Genomic DNA, 18,628 nt, shown 5'->3' on the forward strand with positions numbered 1-18,628 from the left:
AATTGGGTTTATAATTGACGATGAAAGAGTTTTTCTAATATAACATGAAATATCTAAAAACTTATCCATCTTTAGTATCCATTGTTTAAATCTAACACTACATGAAATACTTTGCTTGATTTTATAAATAGGTACTTAGGAATACAATATAAGGAATACACATAGGTATAAGGAATGTACATATTGCATCTATAAACGAAATATTTGTAAAAATGAATGAGTTTCTTAAAACTATATCCCTTTAAGTTGGTATTGTAAACACCAGAATATGAATTGTAGTGCTCTTTAAAAACTTCATTGCGTGTCCTCAATAATATACGCATTGTCAATATAAATCCGATCTTTTGTTTAGATAAAGTCCGTTTGTGTTGGTATTTTTAATACGAAATCGATTTATATAGAATAACTGAAATGCAATACACAAATGTTTTGCGCCAAAAGCAGAAGTTTATATATATGATCAAATTTCAGAACTATCTAGAAAACTATGTATATAATGAGTGGGGATTTTTATATCGGGTCTTTAAAATATGTATATATGTATATATATACATGTACACGCGTGCAATGACAGCTGTTAAGGGACATACCGATTTATGTTAGAACTAAGTTGTGCTATAGATACATAAATAAAATATTAAAAATATAGATATTTTGACAAATAACGTGTTTGGAATAAATGTTTTACCATAGAGAAGGCAGTTTCACTGATGTATGTCAAAGCGTCCACTGCAACAATATTATGAATGTGATATTAGGATGGGTCTAGTTATATAGAGGAAAATTAAAAATTTCGTTTTGAATAGTTTCAACCTTTAGAAATATACAATTGAACAAACATTTTTTTTATTAGAATTTTTTATGGTGCTTTATGCACCGTTAGATCGTTCGCAGTCGGAATGGTGTGCCTGACTCTCTAACATTAATATATAGTATACGGACTAAAACAGCCACCTTCAGCGAGACTTATTCCACCTCGGAACCACTTTCGCATTATTTTGAGGAAGGTCTTTTTTATATTGGTATTTCAAGCCAGATCTCCATTTTTTCACCGCATTTTCTTAGCGTATGTACTATTTATTAGCCTTGCTTCTGGTTTTTCTTATAAGTCTAATTTTTTCGCTTTGAGGACTTTAATCTCATTTGACTCTATCGTTTGGCAGCTCTCCGGATTCGCTATCATCTTTTCTACTATATTTTCGGGATTTATTGGTTCAATTTTAGCTATTGTCTCTTCTCTAATTGTTTGCCACCTATTACTGTAGTCCGGTCAGTATCTGAGTAAGATAGTAATTTGTGTCTACCCGATTTTCATTTATGACAGTTGATTACATTTGGTATCAGTCTATCAGTCTTTGTGATCACATTTTGATGGTTTGCTCCTGATCTTCTCTTGCCATTTGTCAGACTTTGAAGAAATAAAATATATAATGATGTTGTGACACTCGAGAAATGTAGGGTTTTCAGAACTACATGCATTACAATATTTTAAAATAAAATCTCTTAGAGCTTTGTGTGGTATTTTTTCTGTTGCCTACATTGGTAATATGTTTTTGAAATAAACAAATAATATTGATATTAATGAGTCGAATTATTTGAAAATTTTACACGAGACATAAAGAGAAGCTACCTCAACAGGTCAATAGGTTACACAAAAAATACTATCTTGAAAAAATATTTTGTTTTGTTCTCAAAACTCCCATTTTCTAAGTGCCGAAACGTCATTATTTATGCTAAAACCTCTACGAGATTTCTTTATATCAATGGTACATTTTCAGATAATGTGTTAGTTTAAAATTGCAGTATAGTTTTTTTGAGCCACTATATTTTGATATATATATGACTGTCTGTTATCTGTTCTTATAAATTAAGTAGGAAAGTTTGTTACAGAGGAACGTTTTTCTACACTCATATGTTTATATATAACCGTATATATACATTCATTATTGCACACAAGTGCAGTTTTACAATCAATTTTATTATAAGACCCAAGCATGTATATCTTGCTTTGATCTAAGTTAAACTGAGCGAAAATGAATTAGTTTTTGAATAGAAATATTGTTTTATATTTTTGTATGTCAATGTTTGGAACATTTATTTCTTTAATTTAAGTATGTCAAGGAAATCATAATATACGTCAACTTAATTTTATTTGGTTCACATCACCCACTTTGCCTATTACTTTTATATCCTGTGCCCACAATGAGCCATATTACCACCCAATTCATTTCTATATTGTATCAGTATGTCACACTATCTCTGTAAAAATTGATTCCCTAGTTAGTGGCTCTTTCGTTGTTAGTTTTGATTGAAGGATATCAGGAAACATATAAAAATATCTAAAGAATATATTCCTATTGATAGGTCAAACTATTACATAAATGTGAAATGTAAAAATTGTTCAAGAACTTAAGTCGCATTAAAGCAGTTTTTAAAAAATTTATAACTATACCAGGATACTGAATTATAGTACCGCCACATGTTGGCGGTACCCATCAGTTAATTTATAAACTAAAGAATTTCTTTATTAATTCTAAGAATAAAACTGTTATTAATTACATCCACCACGAATTCATTTTATTATCATAATTTCACAATTTCAATTAAGATTAATCTTCATTAATATTAATTAATTTAGTACAACATATAATTCATTAAAATTTAAAGTCGAAATTGATGAAACAAGTCATCAGTTCGGATTTCCATTACAGTTTCATTTCTCACAGATCTATAGTTCATCTGCTCCAGAAAATTCGTCTTCGTCGTCGGCTATTTCAACTATATTTAATAGCATAAACTGTAGAAAAAAATATAGTTGCGAATTATTGTATATCAAAAATTACACAACGTCACAAATATTAATTGTAATTTACCATCATAATATGAAAGAGCATAACAAAAAACTTGTCGAAAATGCGATGATAATACACATAATATATTATATATATTATGTATAAAGAATATATTATTTCTACATACATCGTGTTTAAAATCGTTTTTTATACACCACTATTAATCCGCGGGATCACGTTAATCCGTCAGTTGTCCACTTAACAATGATTGGCAGAGTGCGTGTTGTTATCGGATTAGGGAAAGTCGGTAGTTACGAGCTACTGAGTGGTGGTTTTTTGACTTCGGACTTACACGACTAATGACTAATAAGAAATCAAAGATTTGCTGATGAAATACAGTATGTGGCAATTCTTCTATATTTGGTCACAGAAATTCAGAAAGTTGTGTCTTTATACTGTGAAAAAAAAGTCATACTCTACCTATACATGAATATATATATTTTATTATTATAGTATGCGGGTATTACAGATACACGCATTAAGTCAGAAGAATTTTTCAGGACATAGAAATGTAATGCGACTTAGAAATTATTAGAAACGTTTGTTAGTAATATTAACAGTATGTTTGTATATATTATTAATTATTACATTATGCAGTCATACATTATTTAAAAAAAAAATTGATATTCTTAAATTAAATGCTTTAAATTAATTTTTCACAAAAGTTGTTTCTGTAACACCAACAAATATCTATTGGTGGTATCTATATATCTAAACGGTTTTTAAGTTTTATAAATATATACATATGCGAAACAATATATGTAGATAGTTTATAGTTGTATTTCGTAAATGCTGAATTGATGTGAGGTGAGTTTGTTCTTGAAGTAATTTATTGACGATCATCTTATATGTCAGTTTTGTTATCTGTATTGTTTAGTATATTTAGTACTTGTCTAAAAAACTAGAAATAGAATTAGATAAATTCTCAATATTACACGAAAATGCTTACCTGAGGATTCTGGTATTTCATCACTGCAACATATATGTGATCCACTACCAGGATGAAAATATATAATAAGAAAACCAGAACTAACGCTAAAGCAATTTGAGCCATTCCTATAATTTTCACAAATTTATATGCTCAAAAATCGAACGTAACTCTTCAACTTGCAATTAGAGACTGATTTTTCATCAATGTCATGGGCAAGGTTTCATATAGAGAATCGTATGAGTGTATCTCTAGTGCGCGTAATCTAAAATGCTGCGTAATCTGAATACATAGATCGGGGAGTTTATTGCTATTTTGTAGTGAATTTAGTTGGCAGAGTAGACATATTGAATGAAAAGGTTCGCATTGAAAGTGTATACATATCTTTATATCTCTACTGACGGTATGACTAGAGAAAACAAATGATTCAATATGAAGAGATATAAATTTTAGAATAGAACATTCAATTACATTATTATTTGGTCGATATCAAACATAAACTTAAGTAAAAGAATTAATCATTTTAAAAGGATACATAATATAAAGGGCGAAATTATATTCTATAAACTAAAAGTATTCAAATGAGGATATTTATCAATTAAATAATAAGGATTTGTTTATATATAACTGAAAGGAGGTCTTTGAAGAGAAAATATAACCGCAATAGATATAGAAAATGAAAGTATAAGAGGGATCTTCAATTATGGGAGATATATGACACAAGAAGGAATATCTAAAAACGTTCCTATTCCGCGCCTATACATTCTAAGCACAGAACAAGATAGAATACTAGATGGAATACAATAGATGGAGTAGAATTCTTCTACTTGTGAGAAGTTTGGAGCTATTTTTTAAATTTATAGGCTTTAAAATATGATAAATTGCAATAGAATATAAAATGTAGTGATTTTTGAAAACTTCATTGCATGTCCTGAATAACATTTCGCATATTGAATGCAACTCTGGTCTTTTGTTCAGACAAGGTTCGTCTGTGTTTGTATATTTATCATGAAACCTACTTAGGTATATAGAATAACTGAAATGCAATACACATGTGTTTTGCACTAAAAACAGAACTTAATGTAAACGATCAAAGTTAACAATCACATAGATAACTAAGTGTATATAATCAGTAGCCATCCTCATATTGAGTATCCGAATTCATATATATATATATGTATACCCACACATTCAACGACAATTGCGAAGAAGTATATTGACTTGTGTTAGAAAAATGTTGTACTATAGTAGCTATAATGTAGATTCTGTTGATAAATAACTTCTTTTGAATAAATGTTTTATCATCATTGAGAAGGCAGTTTCATCGATGTATGTTAAACCATTTATTGCCAAAATATTATGGTGGGGATACACGTATGTGCTCATATATAAGCTGTGGTTAACAGTTATATCCGAGCTTATAAGTTAAGTGTGATTATTTTAGTTTGATTTATATACTTATATGAAATGATATGTGTGTATGTAAATTCCTTAGCACACAGCCAGTGTATTGGTAGTTTTATTGAACATATTTTCCCAAAAAAGTGCTGAGGTAATTATACTTTATAATCTAACCATGTACATCATGCGTTGATTTAAAGTTGGTCAGTGAAAAATAGGTTGGATTTTAATACATAAAAATATTGATATGTATATTAATATGTGGGCCATTCGCAGCATTTTTGAATGATCGCTGAGGAAATTGTAATATTGATAGAAACAGGGTTTTTTTTATAATAGCTTATACAAATGCAGAGAATATTCGTTGGGATTACTGGTTCAGTGAGAGATATTGAAAATATATTATCAAAAAGAAAATGTTCTATGATATACGTGTAAGGCAGGTTTTAAAAAAAAAAAATTTAAAGGAATTATATGGAATTTGGCTCCCATATATATTTACATACCAATTTTAATAGATAACTTCATACGATAATATCATCAAAAAAATGTTTTGCTCAGAGTTAATGCAAAATCATAAAATTGTATTGAAAGAGATTCTGATAAAATTAGAGGTGATATATGGTAATTAATGGGAGTATATGTATCTTTATTAAATGTTATCTTGCATTTAAGTAATGAATTGTAACAGTAAATATAAGAAATGATTTAAAATATGATATATTTTTTTTATCGAATAGTAACACATGGTATAAATTTTTTATCAAGTGTTGGTTGTGTTACCAAGTAATTCATCAAAAGGAGAATGTTCTATAATATACGTGTAATGCAGTTTTGTAGTTTTCGGTGATCTCACAATAATTTGTCTGAAATTATATTCACGGACTTATGATAGAAACTTCCGTATATTTCTTAAAGTGAAGTTTTCAGAATTCTGGAAAAAATGATTAATAATATATAACGAAAAATTAAGCCGATTATATTATTTGAATTTACAAACTTCTTGTAAAGATAACTAGGTTTAATTTTTAATGAAATATTCCCTAGGTTGGTATATGATAGTTCCATAAAATATGTGCCCATCATCAAGAGAAGAGTCTTACATAAATTATTACGCATAGTAGTTCATAACCTGATGTTGGTGACGTGACCGTTCTAGTAAAACTAAGAACATAAATATATTGATAGATAATATGGAATACATTTTTTGCATATATATGGTCAGATATAGATGTATATATAGTAGTTCGTAACCTTATGTTGGGTACGTAACCGTTGTACTGACAATAAAAATATGTATAGATAATTGGTAGATACTATAAAATACTTTATATCTTGAGATAACAAGAGCTAGTCGTTTTTGTGTTCATAATATATCAAATTAAGTTCGTAATATATACGACGAACTGTTTTTATTGAATTCCGATCAACTGTTACTATAAAGAACAGTAATTGCATTTGAAATTGACCTGAATTTTGGAATACTTCTAATTTATTGAATAGTTTTTATAGGAGTTATTATTTGCATTTTTCTGCTCGATTGTGTGAGTAATATTCCTTTGAATTTCTATTTTTAATTCGCTTAACGTTTAAACCTTATGACATATAGTTGAGTAAATATCTTGATTAAATGTTTTTAATCATATTAAAAGTGTTTTTAAATGTATCTATTAAAGAAATTAAAACCAGTGGTATCCATACTTCATAGCTTTGCTAGAAAAAAAATCGTAGTACACTTTCTGATTTCTTCAAGACATGTTCAAATTAAAAGTAAACTGTCTTGCTATTATCAGGACCTTTTATACATTGGTAACTGGAGTCGGAATCACTTCTGTTCATATCAAAGAGCAAAAAACGAGAAAGTCTAGGTTTCTCGGTGTGTATGCTCTCATACATAATGTGGTGCTTTTAGGACTGTTGGTCTATGCGATAAAGACATTGCCTGCAACAATCACGCCATTTCACACAACCAAATTACTAAGGTTCTTTTCGACATTCTCATCCGTAATGCGTCTAACTTTCTTAATATACACAATATTTCGGCGATATTACCGGGAACGCACTATTACCAAATATTTTAATTGTTTATTTAAACTGAACATTTGTACAAAGTTCGCGCTGTTTTCTAGAAGTCGACGTCAACAAACATTACTGAGACTTTTTTATATAAAATTCGTATTTATGTTGGTACAAATGATTTTGTTAATTTGGGATATGTGGATTACTCTCAATAAAAGTGATTTTGCAGAAGCCGTAAAGAATTACATTTTTATATCTTTTGTCAATATATTAAATGCTTCGCTCTTTAATTTTGCACTGGCATTGTGGTACATACTAATCAAGTTCGAAGCCATAAATATTTCTCTTCGAGAAATAATACATCAAGTTATAATAGGCAATACCCACAACCTCAAACAATTATCGGCAGAAATTTCGGAGTTAGCAGTACAGCATCATCTTCTCCAGAATATGGTGTTACATATCATAAAACTTTACAGAATTGAAATATTTTTTATGATAGCCATTAATATATCAGGCTTCGTAGGTGGCTCACATGTATTTGTTTTGACTTACACTGGAAAAATTAGAACTAACTGGTTTCTGTTATATCTCATAGCTATTGGTAATTTATTATATTGGATAGATGTGAACTTATTACAAACAATGTGTCAATATGTTATCGATTCTTCTAACAACTCCATAAAGATTTTACGAATTGCAACAGAAGTTCCACACAGTGTTGATCCAGTTTTTTATATGACGGTAAATGGTTGATAATATATTCATGATATCATGTATATTTCATTTTTTGTTTCTTCAGTGTGAATCACTGGCTTTGGAACTTTCGTGTCGGAAATTATCCATTACGACGTTTGGGATGTACGAGCTTAAAAGACAACAAATCTTCAGTATTGCAGTGAAAATTATTTTCTTTATCGTAGTTATGCTTCAAAGTGACTACATGAATTTATAAAACTTTAATTATATTATTGTAATTAATTAGTAGAAGTATTAAGAATCGAAAATTATTATTTACTTAACAGAAAATATATATATGATGCATTACGGTACGTATTCGGGTAGTTGCAATAAAATTTCGGTTTCAATAATTAAACTCAAATGCATTTTAAAGTTTATAAGTCAAGTGTATGGTGTACGGTGTACGGTGTATCATACCTTTAGTACTAATTTCCATATTAACTAATTTTTATTAAGAAGCGCACTGAGTACCGCATAGGTTACTGCATTATAAAAATCCTTAGGAGTAATCCCGTGTAGACAATGTCGCGGCTGGTCTGAACAAAGATACAGAATGAACGATAACACGAATAATTCCATAACAATAATTAGATTCGAAAAAATCAGATCATAACTTAAGGAAATATATCAATTAATTAAAAACATATTGTTATTTCTAGCAACGCAGACATACCAATGAACAATTAGCATATAAGACTCCTGCAAAAAATTTACACGTAACTACCTATACCGAATGGGTCAATCAGAGTTTTTCGAGTGTTGTGAAAATACATTGGATGAACTATCAGAGTAACTGATTCTAATATTCTCCCCTCCATTATTAAAATTGCATACTTTTCAATATAGTATATGCCAAACTACATAAAGGAGTATCAAACTACATAAATTTATTATTATATATATTTATTATATATTATATAGCTTATTTTGGTAAGCTGAGTAGCGTTCGAAGCAACTACTGGCGAAATGCAGGGTTGTCTGCTCTTAGCTTTATTTCTTATTGTTGTTTTGAACTTGATCCCTGTAGTTACTGATGATGGGATCTGGATTAAGCAGATCATATTAGTATTACTTTCTCGCACTCAAAACCATATGCAGCTAGACATATCAGAATCAGGGTTTTATATTTTTGCTTCGATACTTATTAATTAATTGGCAGAAACCGTAGATGTTGAAAACCTGTATATACATTGTGACCGAAAAGTTTTCGGAAATTCTCATTTAAAATTCGCGCGCTGTATATTTTTCGATATTTTAAGTTTATAGTTTGGGCTCAGCACTGTCCTTAATATACTATCCAAAAATGAGCGCGATCTGTAGAACAGTTCGTTTACGGCAGCTGTTGAAAACCAGTTCACCTCAGTAGTGCGTTGCCGAAAAAAACAATGGAAAAAAATATTGATCAAAGAGTTTGCATCAAATTTTGTGTTTCGAACGAAATTTCGTGTGCAGAATCGTTGCGAATGCTACAAAAGGCTTATGGGGAATCAGTTTTATCGAAAACTCAAGTTTATGAGTGGTACAAAGCCTTTCAGGACGGTCGTACGACCGTCGAAGACATGCCGCGTTCTGGACGACCTTCGACCTCTACCACCGACGAAAACATTGAAAAGGCAAAGGAAATCGTGTTCAAAAATCCTCATGTGAGTGTTAGAGAGATAGCACGAGAGCTAGGCATCGGTCGTGAGATGGCTCGTTTGATTTTGGTGGACAATTTGTGTATGCGACGTGTCAACGCTCGGCTTTTTCCGATTCACCTCAATTTGTTCCAAAAACACCATCGTGGACAGGTCTCGTTAGACATGCTTGATCGTGCCAATTCCGATCCAACTTTCATGGAACGCATCATAACGGGTGACGAGACATGGGTCTACGAGTACGACATGCAAACAAGCCAACAATCATCGGAATGGAGAGGAAAAGACGAGCCGAAACCGAAAAAACCACGCCAAAGTCGCTCGAAAATCAAGGCAATGCTGATTGTTTTCTTCGATATTCGTGGTGTGGTGCATCATGAATTCGTCCCTGAAGGACAAACAGTCAATAAAGCCTATTATTTGACTGTTTTAAGACGTTTGCGTGAAAATATCCGCCGTAAACGGCCTCAATTGTGGAAGGATAATTCATGGATTTTTCATGACGATAATGCTCCCTCGCACCGAGCCAACATTATCAACGATTTTAAGGCCAAACATTCAATAAATACCATCGAACAGCCCCCGTATTCACCTGATCTTGCACCGTGTGACTTTTTCCTGTTTCCCAAACTCAAATTACCACTCAGAGGAACGCGTTTTGAATCCATAGAAGACGTAAAACAGAATTCGCAGAGGGAACTCAAAGCCATACCGGAAATCGCCTATAAAAAATTTTTTGATGATTGGAAGAAACGTTGGCATTTGTGTATCGCTTCTAATGGAGCATATTTTGAAGGAGATAAAATAAATATTGATGAAGATTAAGAATTTTGCATCGGTCACAATGTAAGTATTTGACAAGTACCCTTGAATATAGCTGGCAACATGTTCAAGCTTACTCAATCTATTTGCAATATAGTTTCTAATATCGCAAAAAAACACATACTTCGAAATAAATTACTCAAACAAATATTTGAGCTTTAAATAGGCATATAATAATATAAATAAATAATTTTCATTTACTACGATTTCTTTGTATTATATATAACAAGCAATATTACTTATGGTAGTTGAGATCTTGAGTTTTTTTTTTAATATAAAATATTGTCATTGCTTGCCAAAGTGATTGTGTTCTATTTCTCAACGCATGATATAGAGATTATAGACCTGTATGACCAATATCAATTTAAAGATTTCTAATCAACTAGAAATGAATATTTAATAATCCAAGTGTATTATTTAATGTTAAAAAATTAACTTTACCATTTAAGATAATTTGAAGCGTGAAGTATTCACATCTTTAGTGTATTTAACAGTTGATAAGCGATTTTTGATTTAAATATGATTTTATATTAAATACACGGATGATAGTTCTGTTGGAGTTGAATTAAGACAGCGAAATAGGTAATCCCTAAAATATATTCCTTGAAAAAGGACTTGAAAGCATTAGCATGATAAACTAATATTTAAAATATAAACTAACAAACAAGTATCAAACCTAAACGACCAATTAGTAACTGTGGTAACTATAGAACCGTATTATTGCTTATCAGCAGTTTTTTGGTATATTCTGAAACAAAATTTTTTTATTTTAAACTAATTTTAGTCAAGTAATTTAAGTCCATTTTTATTTGCGAACTCTTACCATTTTCGTGTAGCTTTCTATTTTCACTTGTATTGAACTTCTGTGGTTTATTGACAAAAAAACTTAGATAGGGAATTTTTAACGGCTCTTGGGTCAACAAATTTTTGTTGCATAGAGATATAGACTTCTCCGGAGATTAACCAAGTTTTTGCAATTTGTGCTAATATCGGTTTTGAAGTCTTTTTCCTAAGAGCTTGCGTGTCAGTCTTGCTGCACCAAGAAATAATCTGATTAGTGTACCCAACTATATGGGTGCCAATAGCATTTAGTGATAAAAATCGTCGATTACTTACTAATATCAATATTTGCTAAAATCTAATGAGTAGGTCCAATATTTTCATGGTTTCCAAAATTATTTAAAAAAACCCGAGCTAGATACGATCGAAGTGCTCAAAATCTATTATTCTCGCGTAGTGTGAATCTCTAACTTAAATGGTTTGTTGAAGATATTTAATACATGTTTATATATAAATAAATATAAATGAATATAAAAAAGGATTGGAGTTTGTGGATTTGTAATTATTTTCTAATAAAAAGAAGAACCCATTTTTGAGTTCAGAGTTACTTTTTATCTCAATTAACTACTTCAGAATATAATTCCAATATATCGTAATTCGGTGATTAAAGATAACGCACATATGTCCCATATATTATTATGTCAAAATTACGATTATAAATGACACTAAATAGAGAGTATAGGAGCATTAGACAATGGATAATGACTAGTATTAATCCACTTCTTCTTCATAAAAAATAGAAAATATTAATATAGAAACATTATGTTAAAACTAATATCTAATTACAGGACTTTACGGTTTTCCAAAGAAAACTAAACAGTGAGTGTATTAAAAAATAGTGATAAAATCTTTGTTGGATAACAATTTATTGTTCAATTTTTTATATCTTTAGCGTTTATTCTAGTCTTTATAAATGCCTCTGGCTGGTTTCTAGCTTGATCTTCTCTTTACCACCCATTATGTATATCATTATAAATACATAATATATGAAAAATAACATATCAATTCAGGCTCTTCACATTTACTACTATTTTAGGCTGGTACAATGATCGTCCACTATTGAAGTTGCTCAAACAGTTGTTTAAACCTGCATTTCTTAACTATAGGACCACGGACGGTTAGCGATCTATGGAATCGCCACCAATTCGAGAAATATTTAATTTTAAACTTTCACGTAATAGTGCTTGAGGGTATATAAGTATCGGTGCTATCACATTGAATAATTTTTTTGTCCACACTAGATAGGTTGAGAAATATTACTTTCAGCCGAGTTCTAACTTTTTTCTCATTTTATCAGCATCATCATTTGATCCTTAAAGATCGGAATTACAGAAGAAGTGGATTAATACTAGTCATTATCCATTGTCTAATGCTCCTATACTCTCTATTTAGTGTCATTTATAATCGTAATTATGACATAATAATATATGGGAAATATGTGTGTTATCTCCAATCACCGAATTACAATATATTGGAATTATATTCTGAAGTAGTTAATTAAGATAACTAGGATGATTTAATGTTTAAATAAAATGAACTGAAACAATTCATTGATTAAAGATATAATAAGATCATAATAGATTATATTTATTTGGTTATTATTATATTTCAAAATATGTAGTTAATAAAATTGAAACCCTGTGTATGCATTTATTAGAAAACATTTAAAAATATTTAATTTTAGAATTAATTAATTTATAATAATTCTTCAAACATTGTTCATTAATAAAATTAAGTGCAAGAACGCAAGTGCTTTTTATGTTTTCATATCAATTAAAGCTATTAATTATGAGTGAAAATTCTAATTACTTGGAATATTACTTCAATTACTTGAGAAAACATTATTAATATTAATTAAAGTAAAAATATTTAAAAATAAAACTATAAATAATTTGATTAATTTTAGCTCGCGCACACACCGATTTTTGAATCTCACTCATTGTATCCTTTCCATTCATTGTATCTATTATATCCCATCTCTTCAATAGAAATAAAAATGGTCACATTCCAATAACTCTATTATTTCCAATATAATAATCAAGATCTGTAAATAAAAAGTTTAATTCAAATTAAAGTTGATCCAAATTCGACTTTTATAAATCATAAACTACCGGAGCTAATTGGAAACATATTATGATTCCATATAAGAAGATGTCCACAAATGGAGTTTCCGTACACATCTCTATTTAATACTTTTCAGATGCTGAACTCGACAAAAAGAATCTCTTGAAAAGCGCAACTTAATCCAACGAGACTTTCTTAGGCACTGATAGTTAACTCCGTTGGTTGAGAGAGAATGTATTTGAATTATAATATGTAATACGAATGATAATCTCGTCCTTTGAGTTCTCGTTTTTAGAGCACGGGTTGCCACCATTGCTTACTAATAAATGCTTGCTGAATTTTAATTTTTAATAATTCGTACTTAATGAAATCCAATATACTGACGTATGTTTTTTAGAGATAGCTGAGCCGAAAGATAGCTATGAGAGATAATGGTTAAAGTACTGCACACTAATTAAAATTTTATTAAAGTCACTTATTCTAATTACTTATGGTAAGATAGAATAAGATGTCTAGATGGTAAGATATTCATTCTAAAAATAATTGTAATTAAATTACCACTTTTGTATGATAACGAATTACTAATTTATTTATTACTAAACTACATTTTTTAATGTCTTTATTTCTACTATATTAATCAGTAAATTAACTTTATACAGATTTATATAAGTTTAAAGTGGGTTGAACCATTTATTTCTTTATAATAATCTAAATAAAGTAATTATTCAAATGTTCAATATACCTATCTGCAAAACAAATAAAAACTCATAAAAAACCATATATAGTAATATAATAGGGCCTTGTGGACTAATACTAGTGTTGTTCGTATTCGATTTTACGAGGTATTTGGAGCATCCGAATTAACGTGTTTCACACACTTTTGTATGTGATTTGTATTGACCCCTGACCATATCTGGTCTGCCAATCCCTCTTCTAGACTATGAAAAACGTTATATTAAAAACGTAAAAAACATAATGTCTTATAACTTCGTTGTTTTTTAACCGATTTAGTTGAAATTTGAAATATAAATAAATTAAATATATATAAAATAAATAATGTCTTTTTATTATTATTTATTAAATTTACTGTTGAAATGGGGTTTATTGAAGATCCCATTTTTTTTGTAATTTTTTACTGGTATCTGAGGCCTGAAATAGTGCGCAGACTAATTTTTTTCTTGTAAAGTTTGACTATTTAGCTATTAGTGGGAAAAATTTTATGAAAAAACTCGGATACCTTTTTTGGGTAACGCAAATAGAAGTGAACACAAAGAATAAGAATATCCGAATACTGAAAAAAAGTCAAAAATAATCATTTTTAAAAAATAGTAAAAAAAATATGAGGGTTTAAAATTGGCCCAATGTTTACAAAATCGGAATTTAGTTAAAATCACATAAAACTGCAAATAACTTAAGAACTAATGGGCTGATCACGCCCATTTTTTGCACAAAGTTGTATTTGCCATATACGTAATATAAATTATAAATGATTATAAATGAAATGATTTTATATGAAAATTTTGTATGAGACGTAGGTGTGGCAGTTGGCGGAAAACCATAAAAAAGTTTTGGAATCTAGATAATAATGTAGGTTTTTTGAACACCATAATTCAGCTTTCTACCTATCATAGTTTTTGAGTAGTCTTGGGACATGACCCCATGTTTGGGCAAAAATTTCGGGTAATTCCGATAGGTCGATTGTATTTAAAAGAAAGATTTCATTGTCGATGGTTCAAATAAATAAATAAATAATAATAATAATATAATTATTATAACTACAGTAATAATTCCTTTTGCCTAAAAAAAGTAGTGAAAGAAACGCTTATTTGAATGACTATGTTGAACCTGGATCCAAAGATCTCAATATGACTAGAATGGATAGTTTTAGTTTTAGACTGTCGATGGAGTTAATCAAAATACGCAATTATAATACAATAATTAAACTAGATAACCGATTAGGCAACAAATGATCGTTTTTTCAGAGAAAACATTGCCATGTAAATTAGTTATTATTACATTTTTTATTGATTTTAGATTAGAAATAAATAAAATGATATTTCTTAGATATTGAATCTTAGATATTGAATTCTTAGATATTTCTTAAAACTTCACACTATGTATCTATGTACCTTAAAACTTTAAGCGAGTCCTTCAACCTTATGATTTTATGAATAAATTATTTTTGGCACCGTGTATCTTTCATAAGCTGAAACGGAATCCTTCTCCTTCATGAATTCTTTCCATTCTTGTACAAAATAATTATTTATTTTTATTTATAAGCATTTATATAATTATTTATATTGATTGAATAAGTAAAGTCTTTGCGCATTTAATTGAAAACTTCAGTTGACTTCTAATTTCCATTATATTGTCTACCTGAACGATTTAATTAATAGAATTCTTTCTAATTTCTAAAGAACCATTTTTTATTTAAATAAAATAGCATTGTAGATTTACATCCTCATAACGATTTTGTTGCATCAGTTTTGCAAATAGATGTCGGTTTGCAAATAGATGTTTAAAGTATGTTTCAAGAAGTTTACTCATTATAGCCAGTCGAAGTCGGCTTCAATGGCGATGCCTCCACGCAATCTTTCTAATAAGCGAATCATGACCTAAAAAATATAAAAATTTACAATTAATTGTTAATAAAATATATATAAGAAAAAAATTTTTACCGGAACAAATTGAGAGATGAAAAAAAATTCGATTATATCCTCGTCCAGAAAGAAGTCTTCAAAATCCATTTTTATTGATCTTTAAAGGCGTTGTAAAGTTTATAACTAATCAACTTCAAAACAGATGAGTGGAATTGCTCGCACTTAGTCCTTTGACTGTACTTGTTGCACTAAAAAATGATTAAATAATTTTTAGAAAATATGTACCCTTGTCTTGTCGATTAACCCTCAGTTTGTGATCGGTAGCGGTGAGCATTGATCGTCTGTCCAATTTGTTTTACAGCGACTGCGTAGTGATTTTTATGGCACTGTAGCTAAAATAGCCGGCATATTTAGTTTCCAACAATGAAATGATCATATATTAAAGATCATAAAGATCAAATGTTAATTAAGCAAATTATTTTCCTTAGTAGTTGGGTTTGTTATAAACTTTTTGTTTTATTACTTATTAACTCATTTTAGCAACATTTTTTGTTGTAATGAAATAGTGTGTATAAATAGTTATCAAGAATATCTCTTATTACTGTGAATTGAGAAAATGAGAAATCTATAACTTAAATTCTACATCTAACTAATTTTAGATTCAAACAGACTTTTACTTGTAAGTGTTTCTAAAGGAATCATATGGTTTAAAATATTTTAATTTTAAATAAAATTAAATTTAAATAAATGAAGTTTCTTAATTACAGTAAATAAACTAATTTTATACATTTAACAACTAGTTATTGAGGTATTTTTTTGCGGCTCTATGCTCCTCCTAGAGTTAAATGTCTCAATATATATGTATATACATATTAGTACTACATGTTTAAACTTTTGATACAATTTAACTCAATTTGGAATTTTTTGTTCTAGCGCAAGACTATCCAAAGTACAGCCCACAGACCAAATGTTTCTAATTCACCATGTTTCTAATACGCAAATTTTCTTTTGATGTACTTTGGTAAAATTCCATTGTTTTATTTTAATGGTATACCAAATAAATGAATTTAAATTAATAAATCAATGAAACTAAAATTCACATTATAACCGTATTTTTATTTTTCTCTAAAACAACTATAAACGTATGTTTTTGTTTCTGTGACCCTCCAATCTGTACAGTCATTTGTATTTGCCCGCGATCACATCTGGTCTGGATAATGCTCTTGTAGAGTATGCATAGCATTGAAGTCTTCGTCCGCTAAGAGCATGGAATTCGTAAAAATTTTGGTCTGTGTTTTCAAAGTCTATTTTTCAAAATCATCTGACATTAATGTCGGATAACCATACATTTATTAAATCATTCGTTAAGTTGTAGTGATCTCTAAAGTAAAATAAATCTTTTAAGACTCTACTGCCTTAGGTTAATGTTATTGTTGTTATTTACGTTACAATAGCCTTTTAAAGAAGGTCTCGACCTGTTAAATAATCATCATGTAGTTATCGTCATATCCTGCTGTCGGTCCCCAATTCTATACCTGCAATGTTTAAAATTTTTCTTGGTCGTCGTCTTTTGGGTCTTGGTTGATCTAGACGGCACGTTTAGTTAGTGTACTGCTTATCATATTTTCTTTTTAGAGGTTTTATATAGGATTTTTGATCCTTCAGGAACTGATCCTTTAGAGTTGCTTTAACAGAGTTCGTTTCGGAGAATATTTTAGTTTCAATTAATTTTCTAGTATGCATCTATACAAACTTAAAATCATATGTGAATTAAGAACTTTGTTTTTCCACAAATTAGTTCTTAACGTGGAAGTTACTGAAAAAATATAAAAGAATAAAAAAAATTATAATTAAATGTAGTGTATAATGAAAACAACTAACTAATGAAAACAAAACTAAGTTCATTGAAATAATTTATTGAATAGATCAAAAGATTTTCATACCTTTACACACCATTCTATCTAACAAAGTTGTTTAGATATGTATCGTATATTCTTAAACTGACAGATCCTATTCAAAGGTCTGTCCAACAAAGTTGTTCAGAACCATATCTTCTCAAACTGATAGTCAAACTATAATAAGTAATTTGTATCATTTTGAAAGGTAGGATATTCATAGATGTCAGTTGACCAATTATAAATGGAAGTGTAATATTCCACTGATCGTTCACATGGTTTCCTATGTATTCACACATGTATTCACATAAACTGTTTGCAGTTAAAAATAAAATTAATACATCAATATTCCTACTATAATATACAGATGTATATCAAATATATAATACTGAGAAATATTGATGGATTGTTTTTAACTGCAAAACAATGTGTAAATGCATTATTATTATGGATTTTAGTTTATAAGTCTGGAAAAATATGCTGAGTATGCGCAATTATTTTATGATCTGCATGGAAACAAATCAGTCCCATGAAAGTATCTCATAGACTTTTTGCATATTGGCAAAACTTGTTATGTTAATCAATATATGAGTCGCAAGTTATCATGTTTTTCGTAACATAATTAATTTTTTTGTTAATGAAAAAACCAATTTTAATGAAGTTATGGCTAAATTTTAGTGATTACACCATTTTTTTATATATATAGAATCAGATGATTCATTACAAACAGCATTATTATTTTAAATTTATTAGAAAAAATGTCTTAATAACAAATTTATTCATCTAAAGTGCGTTTTTTTAAGATATGTGCATTTTAAATAATATCTAA

The sequence above is a fragment of the Teleopsis dalmanni genome, chromosome X (genome assembly GCF_002237135.1).
Source record: "Teleopsis dalmanni isolate 2A chromosome X, ASM223713v2, whole genome shotgun sequence".
Taxonomy (NCBI): domain Eukaryota; kingdom Metazoa; phylum Arthropoda; class Insecta; order Diptera; family Diopsidae; genus Teleopsis; species Teleopsis dalmanni.